This window comes from Peromyscus californicus, unplaced genomic scaffold, assembly GCF_007827085.1.
Source record: "Peromyscus californicus insignis strain IS unplaced genomic scaffold, ASM782708v3 Scaffold_4__1_contigs__length_199733344, whole genome shotgun sequence".
NCBI classification, from domain to species: domain Eukaryota; kingdom Metazoa; phylum Chordata; class Mammalia; order Rodentia; family Cricetidae; genus Peromyscus; species Peromyscus californicus.
Genome location: NW_026294562.1, coordinates 148552956 through 148564202, shown reverse-complemented (window position 1 = coordinate 148564202; position 11247 = coordinate 148552956).

The following is an 11247-nucleotide window of genomic DNA, read 5'->3' as shown; positions in this document are numbered from 1 at the left end:
GAATCAAACCAGTGTTTCATGCATGCAACACCAGTACTGTGCCATCAAGGTTCATTCTGAGCCTCAAAGTAGAATTTTATTGACTAAATACTTTCATTTTCTGTTATCTTCACTTTGTAATTCAAATCTTAATAAAGGTTTTACCAGGAGGAGTGAAGGATAGTGACAGTAAACGCAGGTGGTGTTGGTGGTGGAATCCAAAGTGGCCGATAGCAGAAATCATGTCGCTTGGTGCAACATGGCAGCAGGTTGTCTCAGCTTATAAACACCCTGAAGAGGAAGCACTCTCATTCACCCTATGGTCTGCAACCCCCACTAATCTGTTTTCTATCCTACACTTAAATTATACTGCTGTAAATCTAGCCTTTATGAGTGAGCAAGAATGTGGAGCTGGAGGGATGTCCCATCATTAACAGCACTTGTTTGTTTTGCGAAGAACCAGATTCTGGTTCCTAGAACACTCATGAGGAGTCATAGTCACATAGGACTCTAACTTTAGGGGATCTAATGCCTTCTTCTGGCCTCTAAGCATTCTGACACAAGTACACACACACACACACACACACACACACACACACACACACACACACACACAGCTGGGGTGGAGGTGAGACAGAGAGACTGAGACAAAGATAGAGAGACAGAGAGACACAGTGACAGAGGCATAGAGACATAGAGAGAGAGAGAGAGACAGGCAAATTTATCAAGCCTGCAAAGACACTAAAATTTTAGATCCTATTACATATCAGCAATTTATAAACTGTGAGAATGTCCTCAGTGCTCAGTAATTTGAACTCAGTGGTAGAGGAACACTTCCTGATTTTAAATTCTCTGTCAACCTCAATGGAATAAATAATGAAAATCCTTCAAGAAGAAATTGATATTCCAAGCAAGCAGTCCATATTCATTTTTCTTCCCCACTCACTTCATCCCTTCTTATTCAATACTATTTGCTTATCTTTCAACTATATGTCTGTCTTCTAAATAAAATAAATATGTAAAACTTTCCAGAAAAGAAATTTCCAGGACAAGATGAACTTACTGAGGAATCAATTTTGACACAAATTTTTCTAGAAGTTTAAAAGTATGCAAGAGTGGATAATTTCCAAATCATTTTGAAGATGGGTTTATTTTAAAGTCCAAACCAGAGATAACTATTATAATAAAGGAAAATTATAGCTCCATACTAAATCAGAACATTGGTGCAAAACTATAAAAATTGTTAGAACAAGAATTTCAGCAATATATAAGTGAATAACGCATTACAACCAATTTAAATTTATCCCTAGAAGTGATTCCTGGGGTAATATGTCCAATTTTATTCCTTTGCAAAAGTTCATTAGAAAATTCTTGATCCTAAGTGTAAGGTTGCTGCTCTTAAAATTGTATGTTCATAGTAGAAAATAATGAATTTAGAAGTAATGTGCATTAGTCCATGAAATTTATGATACTGAAAGTTGCATCTGTCTTTAACTGTGGTTGGTATGTAAAATGAAAAAAATTAAATACATAGAAAAAGAAAAAGATACAGCATGCATTCATCTACGAAATTTATGATATTGAAAGCTGCATTTTTTAAATTTTTTTTTAGTTTAGTGCACATATAAAAGTGGATCAATGAAGTATATGTACCAGGAGCTCTTCATGTACTGTATATGCACAGTGAACACTGACTTGTGTGTTATTATTCTGTTTCTCTTTCACTGCTACTGTTCAGACCAATTTCCTTCCATTTCTCTAACTTGTGCTTGGCTCTGTAACTTGGTGTCTTTTATCATGGCATTAAAAGAGAAACAAAACAGTCTTCTACCTTCTCCTTGCTGTCTTTCACAGCTGGGCCACTTCTCAGCGAGTACAACTGTGATGACATTAAGGAGCTTGGCGCTCTCTCTTACCTTCCCTGGCTTCCTTGGGCTGTGCTGCAAATGACACTGTCAGCAGACTCATGAGGATAAACATCCAGGCTCAGGTGTTCGTGCAGAGCAGCATAAAGATGAGGATTCCGCTCTGAATGACCTAGGATGAGAGGGAAGGTGAGAGAGTAATCATATAATTCCACACAAAAGCATAAAATGGTAATAGTAATATTTTAGAAAAAAAATGTTTCTGACATAAGGCCAAAAATGCACTGTTGGGAGCTAAGGCAAGGAAGGCTTCCCTGAACAGGCAAAAACAGTCAGGTGTGTAAGAAGGGGTTGGAAAATCTGAAAAGTTTACATTCCTTTTTCAGGACAGAGAAGACTAGTCTAATCACATGAAAGCCATGCACTTATCTTTCTTTTTTTTCTCTGCCTGGTTTATGATAATTTTATTATTATTATAGCATTCCTATAAAGCATAAAACTAGTCACTTAGGTATGTTCTTTAGGTATATATGAAATGGATATGGTGTAATTTAAAGACACATGTTCTGTGGAGCCAGAAATCACAATTCAGATTCTTTCTAGGGCCTTATATTTAAGTTCTATCAACACTCCTGAAAATCTACAGGAAAGATTCTCACTCTGGAAATGATTTTCTCTCTCTCTCTCCATATATACATATATATGTATATATATGTACAGTCACTTCTTTGAACTACAGTCAAACATGAGGCAAAATACACTTTCTCTCCTCTTCATCCAAGATATAAATCTCTAATAATCCCATCTTCAGGTCTTAACATGGTTGCACCGAAGACAATTTAATGAATGTTTTGATTTTTTTAAAAAAATTTATTTATTTATTTATTTATACCCCCTATTTTTTGAAATAAGGTCTCACTGTGTAGCCCTAGCTTGCCTGGAATCCACTAAATTTAGAAGATTGGCTTCAAACTCACAGAAACCTGCTTGCTTCTGCCTCCAAAAAGCTGTGATTAAAGGCATTCTCCCCCATGTCTGGTTAAAAATATTTATTTACTCAATTTTATGAATATGTATGTGTGCCTGAGCATATATAGATACACATGTGTGTGTGTGTGTGTGTGTGTGTGTGTGTGTGTGTATGTGTGTGTGTGTGTGTGTGTATGTGTGTGTGTGTGTGCTTGAGCATGCATGCATGTACACGTGCCTGTGTCTGTATGCACCATGTGTGTACAGAAGCCAGTGGAGGTCAGAGGATGGTATTTGATCTCCTGAAACTGGACTTACAGGTGATGTGAGCCATCGTGTTGGTGCTAGAAATCAAGCTCAGGTGTTCTGCATGAGCAAGTGCTCTTAACAACTGAGATATCTCCAGAGCCCTCTGTTTTGATGTTTTTTAAATTACTGTAAATTTCATATATAGACATAATATGATTCGATCAAATCCAATCCCCAGTGCCTTTACTATATTCTCCCTACTGCTCACCACTTTCCCTCTTCCTGCTTTATGGGCTTTTCTTTTTAAACCCGATTCCTCTCAGAGCTGCCAATCAATGCAAGTCTCTGAGATGATTCCCTGGAATATGTGCATCCTATCAGGCATTTTGATCATTTAATAATCTGTAGTTGACTGAGCAGTATACGACCCATTTCTTATTTTAAACTGAGTGCCTTCCAGCAAAATGCTGTTATTTGTGGCGAAATAGAGTTCTTTTACAATTCACAGATTTAGAATGTAAGTACATGATATTCTTACTTGCTACTATCCCATTGCTTTATTTGAATGGACAGAAAGCTATGCAAACCTGTAATGATGAAAGGATTTGAATTTGTAAGTATTAAGAAAGTAGGGTTTGGAGGGGCTGGAGAGATGGCTCAGAGGTTAAGAGCACTGGCTGATCTTCTAGAGGCCCTGAGTTCAATTCCCAGCAACCACATGGTGGCTCACAACCATCTACAATGAGATCTGGTGCCCTCTTCTGGCATGCAGGCAGAACACTGGATACATAATAAATAAATAAACCTTAAAAAGAAAAGAAGGTAAGGTTTGTTTTTATTTTGTCAGCTTCTTCAAATACTGCATACTTATGATAAAGGTTTTGTAGAGAAAAGTAAATATTTTATCTTAGTTCATCACAAACCTGATGAGCTGACTTGCCCTACAGTCTTTACTCACACTACATTGATTACTTATTTCAAACTAAGCTAAAGAGTAAGATTATATTTTCTGTATAGTTATACGTGTGTGTGTGTGTGTGTGTGTGTGTGTGTGTGTGTGTGAATTTGCATGTGGGTGAGTATGTGCATATGAGTACATATGATTGTGGAAGTCAGCAGAGAACATTTGATCTCCTGGAGATGAAGTTACAAGCTGTTGTCAGCCCCTGATGTGGGTTCTGAAAACTTAACTCTCCTCTGCAAGAGAATCAAGCCATTTTACAGCCCATGTCTTATTGCTACTGGAATTGATTTCAATTTTCCAGCTGATGATTCCAATCATCCACTTTGCTACTGTAAGTAATATTCACTCTATTCTACTATTGTTAATACATTCATGGTGGTTATCTGAATAAAATTTCCTAGAATAGATTTGTGAGCTCAGAATGGTTGTTCTTTTTATAGGGCTATGTGTTGTCTACAACAGTTCAGTGCCATTTGGGTTTTTCTGCTTCCCTTTCTCTTATATACTAGCTGAGGCAACTCCTAGAAGGGCTTTCTGTCAATTTGATGGTGAACCACTGGTCCTGGGACATGTTTTATTAAACATATATGTCTTGTACTTGATGACTGACACCAAGATCCCTGTACAGAGATTTGCCTCTTTAGAGTTTTCTCAAGTAGAATATTGTTATCAGGGAGTTTGGCAAATTATGGTGTAAGAGAGACTTTGATGATAATACAGGGAACTCATGAACCTGACCATTGTTTCCTTAATGACAATTGCAAGAAAATGAGATAAACAGTATGTGCTTCTCTAAAACTTCCAATATGAGACGAGATGCACAGAAGGCAACTTGAGGAAGAAAAAATAAGTTGTGTGTTACAGTGTAAAGTGGACCACTGAAAGCCAAGAAATACCCAGAAGGTCACAAGGTCACTGGGCAAAGAGGGTTTTCCTTCCTTCCTTCCTTCCTTCCTTCCTTCCTTCCTTCCTTCCTTCCTTCCCTCCCTCCCTCTCTAGCTTCCTCCCTCCCTCCTTCCTTCCCTGTATTTAAATTATTTGACATAATAAAAGAGAAGAGAAAATTTTTTGTATAATGAAATAAACTTTTTAAAAGTCAATAAATTATAAACCCTGGCTGACTTTATGTAGTTAAACAAATACCAATACAAGACTTAAACACAAACCTTGGAAATTTACAAGTTTTCAATCAAATTCTGTACATTGTTTATATCAGAAAATGAAAGATTCTTTTCCCTATGGCAAAATAGGAAAAATTATTTTCATCTATTATTTCATTATTTTGGAATGCCTATATTATACGTTTTTGTTTGATATGTACTTTGTAGTAATCTTGGAAAATATGAGTTGCATATGAAAATGGCAAGTTGAGTTGCCAGAAATAACAATTCATACCACCCCTCCCCATGCTGAGATCCATAAACATAAGACACTTTAAAAAAAATTTTGTCTTTGAGTTGACACTCTTTTTAAATGTTAAGAAGTTAACACCATCTGGGACTTAGAGAAGTAGACTTTTACTTAAACATCATAAAGATCATTGTAAAGATTTTGTAAAGATATGGCATGATTGAGTGACATTTGTGCAGAAAACCACACACTCCCTCTTTAGTGGATAGAAAAATGAGTGGTGTTTTATAAGAGATTCAGTAAAAATTTGCATAAAATAAACATAGGCTATTTAAAATACGATATTGCTGAGCTAACGGACAGTTTCTAAAATATCATTGCTCATATCCACTTAATGATTGATATTGCACTGTATGCTTTTATTCTTCAAGTAGCTGCTGGACTCCCTCATACCCCTGTGGTACTGAAATGTCATTCTTATAGTGCAGTGTATTAACATGATGGATAACCATCATTATTATTGTGATATTTTTTTCTTACAATTTCCCTTGGGTTTTACCCAATGGGCAAATTGCTACCTTCTGGACAACACAAAATAAGGAACAAACTCTCCAGTATTGGAAGAAGGTCATCATTTCTCATCCAAGTATCTTCTGCAGGCCAATCATCATCCCAAGATGCTCTGGGATCTTAATTCATCATCAATGCTATGGTTTGAATCTATTTGTCTTCAGAAACCATTTCAAATTTAATTTCCATTGCAGTGGTGTTTGAAGGCAGGGCCTTCAGTGATAAACAGTGTCTTTATACAGGACACATGATAGTTCATTTCCAGAAGAGGATTGATTCTTACTGTAGTGGGTTCATTTTCATAAGTGTTTGTCGATATGAAATTAGTCCAGCCATTAGTCCCACCCCTCATTTCAAAGATCTCTGGCTATTTCAGCCTGATCCATGATACAATGCTTTTACTTTCTCAGTGCCCTGGAATTTCACATCCTCCAGAACACAGAGACAAATATACCTCTACTCTGAATTAGATTCCAGAAAATAGACTAAAATACAAATCTTATGTCAAACTCAAGTGAAGTCAAACTTCAACTGCTTTACTTAAAGACAAGTCAGAACCAGAAACAATTGTGTTTAGCTGAAGGGTGTCATTTCGGAGCCACATCTCTGTTCCTCACTCGGATGCAGTTTCTTCATTCTCTCATTGTGTAGATAAAAAATTGACTTGCTTTGTAAGTTCATATACTGAGATTCATTTCTTCATTTCATGAAAAGTGTTACAAGGAGATGGTGAAGAGGAAGGACACACACTGTCCTCTCATTCCTCATTCTACTTTCTGTAGAACTGATTTTCTCCACTCTAGCCTGAGAGTTTTGTCAACATGTTACAGTCATTGTCCTCAGTCAGTTCTTGTTCTAAGCTGGTCTCTGTGAAGGTAAAGCATGACATCTGTCTAAAACCAGGGTGGAAAACCTGAGACCAGGCCTTCCAGCCCCCAGAACAGTGAGAATATGGAATGGCATTGTTCAATCCTCTAGCTAACTGTTGGGTTGCTTGTTTTTAATGCCATCCTTAGCACGCCGAGGAAGCACCTCACAGCCATCTTCCTGATGATCAGACACACAGCCTTGTAACTTTGAACAGAGCTCCTTGTACGAAGAGTGTCTCAAAGCCAGGTTCAGAATTTTTGACCTGACTGTAATGTTTAGCTTTGTGCACTCTGGAGATTATTAAGCATATATGAAATACTTTATTCATTTATAAAACAGATATTCATAAAGACAAATATTTATGTAGTTTGAATTCATAGCTTAAAGTATTTTTATGCCATCAACATTAACCATCAACAAGCTGATGACTAATGATTCACCAAGTCAATTCTAACAAGAAATTAAGAGTTCATTTTCAATGGGAGAGATTCCAGCGAGGTAAGGACGATCTGCTCACGAAAGCTTAATTTGGAAGGTTAATTTCTGAATATGTGGGTGGTCTATATGAAGGAGGAAATGACTGAAGAGGCTGAGAACTTTTGACTCTTAAGGAAAGCTCTGATGAACAAGTTGTCTGAAATAAAAACTTTCCTATATGCACATGCAGAACTCTCCAATTGGATCTTGCTCAGTTTGGGGTAAACAATCAGATATCAACAAATGCACACTTGAAATTATACTCAGATACAACAGTCTGATCTAAATACAATAGATATTCTAGTTTGCTTTAACTTTAGATAAAGCCTAAAATCATCTGAGAAGTGAGTCTCTATAGAAGCATTGTCTAGGTAAAAATGACTTTGTTAATGGTGTATGAGGTCCCATCCTAATGTAGTCAACACCATCCTTGGAGAGGTGAACCTGAGGTTTACAAAAAGCTAGTTAGGCATAAGCCTGAAACCTAGAAAGCACCATTACTTCATGATTCCTGCTGCAATCCCTAGACTGTGAGTGAGTTTGTTGGTCAGAGGTAATGTGTGTGGAATAACAAGCAGGTCTGGCTTGAAGTTCCTGCCCTGACTTCTCTCAATGATGGACTATAGTCTGTAAGCTGAAATAAATCCTTTTTTTTCCTAAATTGCTTTTGAAAAGAGTGTTTCATCACAGCAACAGAAATCAAAATAGAATGATAGGCTTTGAAAATGTACAGAACATGCTAACTTAAGAAAACTAAACATGGTGTCAGCTTAACCTGCTGTTGCTAGTAGAATGTCCTCTGAATCATCCTGGTATGTTTTATGTACTAATATCATTCAATGCATTCAAGTCTTCAGGACACCAGCTATTCTGACATGTTTGAGTTCCACAAAAGGAGAATGGTTTTGTTAAATGATGTTGAAAATTAGTTCATTTCAGTGATATTAAAAGTGATGGTCTGTAAGATTTAAAATATATGAATAAAGGCTAAATTATTCTTTGTGTGCACTAAATGTCTTATTGAATTTCACTGAACAAATAAAATGTAATTAGTAGGCATTTTGAAATGTAAAATGCATTATATTAGCAAGTGCTGTGGTCATTCAATTTTGCTGTTCCGATTGAAATGTATTATTTTTATTGAAATTTTACTTCATTCAGTGTGATTCTTGTCCATTTTGAGTTCATCTGGAAATAGTAGGTTACAAATGTTTTTTTTTTATTTTTGTATCTCAGAAATTAAATGGAAAGTAATACTTTTGGGTTTATTGCAATGACTTACACACGTCTTTGCAGAAGAGAGAAGAGAGAAATGATGGATGACAGTGAAGTACCAGGGAATTTATGAGCACAGACACATTGCAGATTTCATCATCTACTGGGATATCATCCTGATAAAGGCGCTGCAAGAAATAGGTTCCAAGAATTCTTATTCCTCAAAAAGAGAATCTTCTAAAAATAGATTGCCATGGTAGCAACATTGCTACAAAAATGTATTTTAAGAGAGTAATGTTTTAGGTAAGCCTGACACAATCACACCGATTTTGTAAATTTTAAAAATATTTCTAATATATTAATATTATGGTTTTTACCAAATTGCTGGACTGCCTTTGTAAGTAAGTAATTCAATATATTTGTACAATAAGTAATAGCCACAGAAATGAAAGGTTTGTATGCTTTATTCAGTCAAAGTAATTATTCAATATATGAGTTTTTGTGTTTTTCATTGAATTGTTTTCTAAGTTTCACCGATTACATTTAACACACATGAGAATTTCTACCAACATGAAAATATTATGGGAAACTGCCCAATCTATTTAAAGAAAAGTTAAAGTTGTAAAAATCAACAAATTAATATTATATGCTTCAGCTTCTGGACATATAAATATCTCTAGAAGTAAATATGCAGGTTTAATTCTGTTAGGAATGAATTCATACTTAACAGTCCTTTGCAACAGATGTAAAACGTGAGTCGATTGAATAATATTCAGATATACAGTCATGCTATACTGTTTAATTGCCATTACACTGTTACATTCAAATGAGTATATTCATTGTGTAAATAGCTTGTAGTAAAGTGAGTCCAGAGCTGTGACTCTTGAATTGAGAACCTGTCAAATTTAAATCTTTTCTCAGATTTAAGATTATTTCATTGTTCATGCACTTACTGGAAAGATTAACTCCACTCAAAATTCTCTGCAGAATAGAAAATGTCTAATAATAAAACTTGTAAAATGTGTGTGATAATAACCACCATGCAATAAGAATAGAAAATGATGTAACAACTATACCAACTTTTAAATTAGTAAAATAGTTTCATCAACTTAACAATAGACAAAACTCTAGTATTCTCCACTCTTAGATCACATAAAACTGCTACCATACTGAAATTAATAACAGTGCATTTTATACTTGAAAACAGCTAAAAATTTAGATTTTTTATCTGCATAAATTATGAGGTCAAAAAATATGAAGGGTCCAGTGCTAATAGGCTTGATTTAACAAATTCAATCAATGCTAACAGGCTTGATTTAATATATTCTCCATGTAGAAATATTTCAAAGCATGTACTTTTTCTGGATTATATTATTAAATACATATATATGAAGTATAAAGATGGAAACTATCTTTGGAACTATTTTATCTAATTCTCTAGTTCTCCCAACTTTAATAGAAGCATAATTTTAAAAATAAGAAATAATATTCCAAAATTATTTTCATATGTGAACAACAAAGTAGCTGAAAGAGAAGTTACAGTTGCAGAACTTCCCAGCCTGGTATCATTCACCAAAGAATTTAACACTGCAACCCCCAAGGAAATGGGATGGAATAAACATCAGCAGACAGATCAGTGATACAAACACAGTGAGACCCAGAAGATAGACAACACAAATGATATAGATGAAGATTTACCCAAACACAAGGAGAATACAGTTGGAGAACATTCAGGACAGAATGTTTGTACATGCTGCTACAAAACAAAACAATGAAAATAACTCAATTTAAAAATGGGTACTAGAGCCTGCAAGACAGCTCAAGTATGGTCAAGGTATGTGTCTCCAAGTCTGAAAACCTGAATTAAATCCTTTGAATTCACATTTTGGAAGAAAAGACCCAACTGCCACAAATTGTCTTCTGAACTTAACATACATGTGTGCACACATACACAGAGAGAGACAGAAAAATAAGGAGAGAGAGAGAGAGAGAGAGAGAGAGAGAGAGAGAGAGAGAGAGAGAGAGAGAGAGAGAGAAGAGATACAGAGACATAGAGAGGACAGGAAGAACTAATATAGACTTTTTTTTAAAGAAGAAAAAAATTGCCAACAGCTGTATGAAAATGCTTAGCATCATTAATAACTGTAGAAATGGAAACAACAACCAGAGAAGATATCATGTCACCCCAATAGAAACAGTAGGACAAAAGTTAAAAAAAAAATGGGCAAAAGAAGCTCAGAAGTGAAGAACTTGCCTAGACTTTCAGCTCCCTAAAGTTTAATCCTGAGTACCACTAAGAGTATAAACAAAGACAGGTGCTGGCAGGGAAAAATCTGAAAAGGGAACTTAAGCAAACCATCATTCAGGTGGCAAAGTTCTCCAAACAGGTGTCAAATTGCAGATAAAGATTGAAGAGCTGTAATTTATAGTGATATTCTGCCTAGGTATCTTTCAGATTCCCTGTCAGTTGACCCATTTTTTTATGCATTTGCAAAGCTCTACATGCTTTCTATTATTTTCCAGTGTTATCAATTATAGTTATTCAGGGTAATATTAAATAGTCATTTTGAATAATGTATTGCCACTCTTTCATCATTAGAAGCAGGATCTCTAAATTAAATGTCTGTCACATAACGACCAAGTGTGTTCAGTTGTGAAGGGTTGGACGAATAGTGAATAAAAAGTATTGTCTGCTAGGAACCATCATGGATATTTAATGTCCATAAAGTGGGTGCTCCA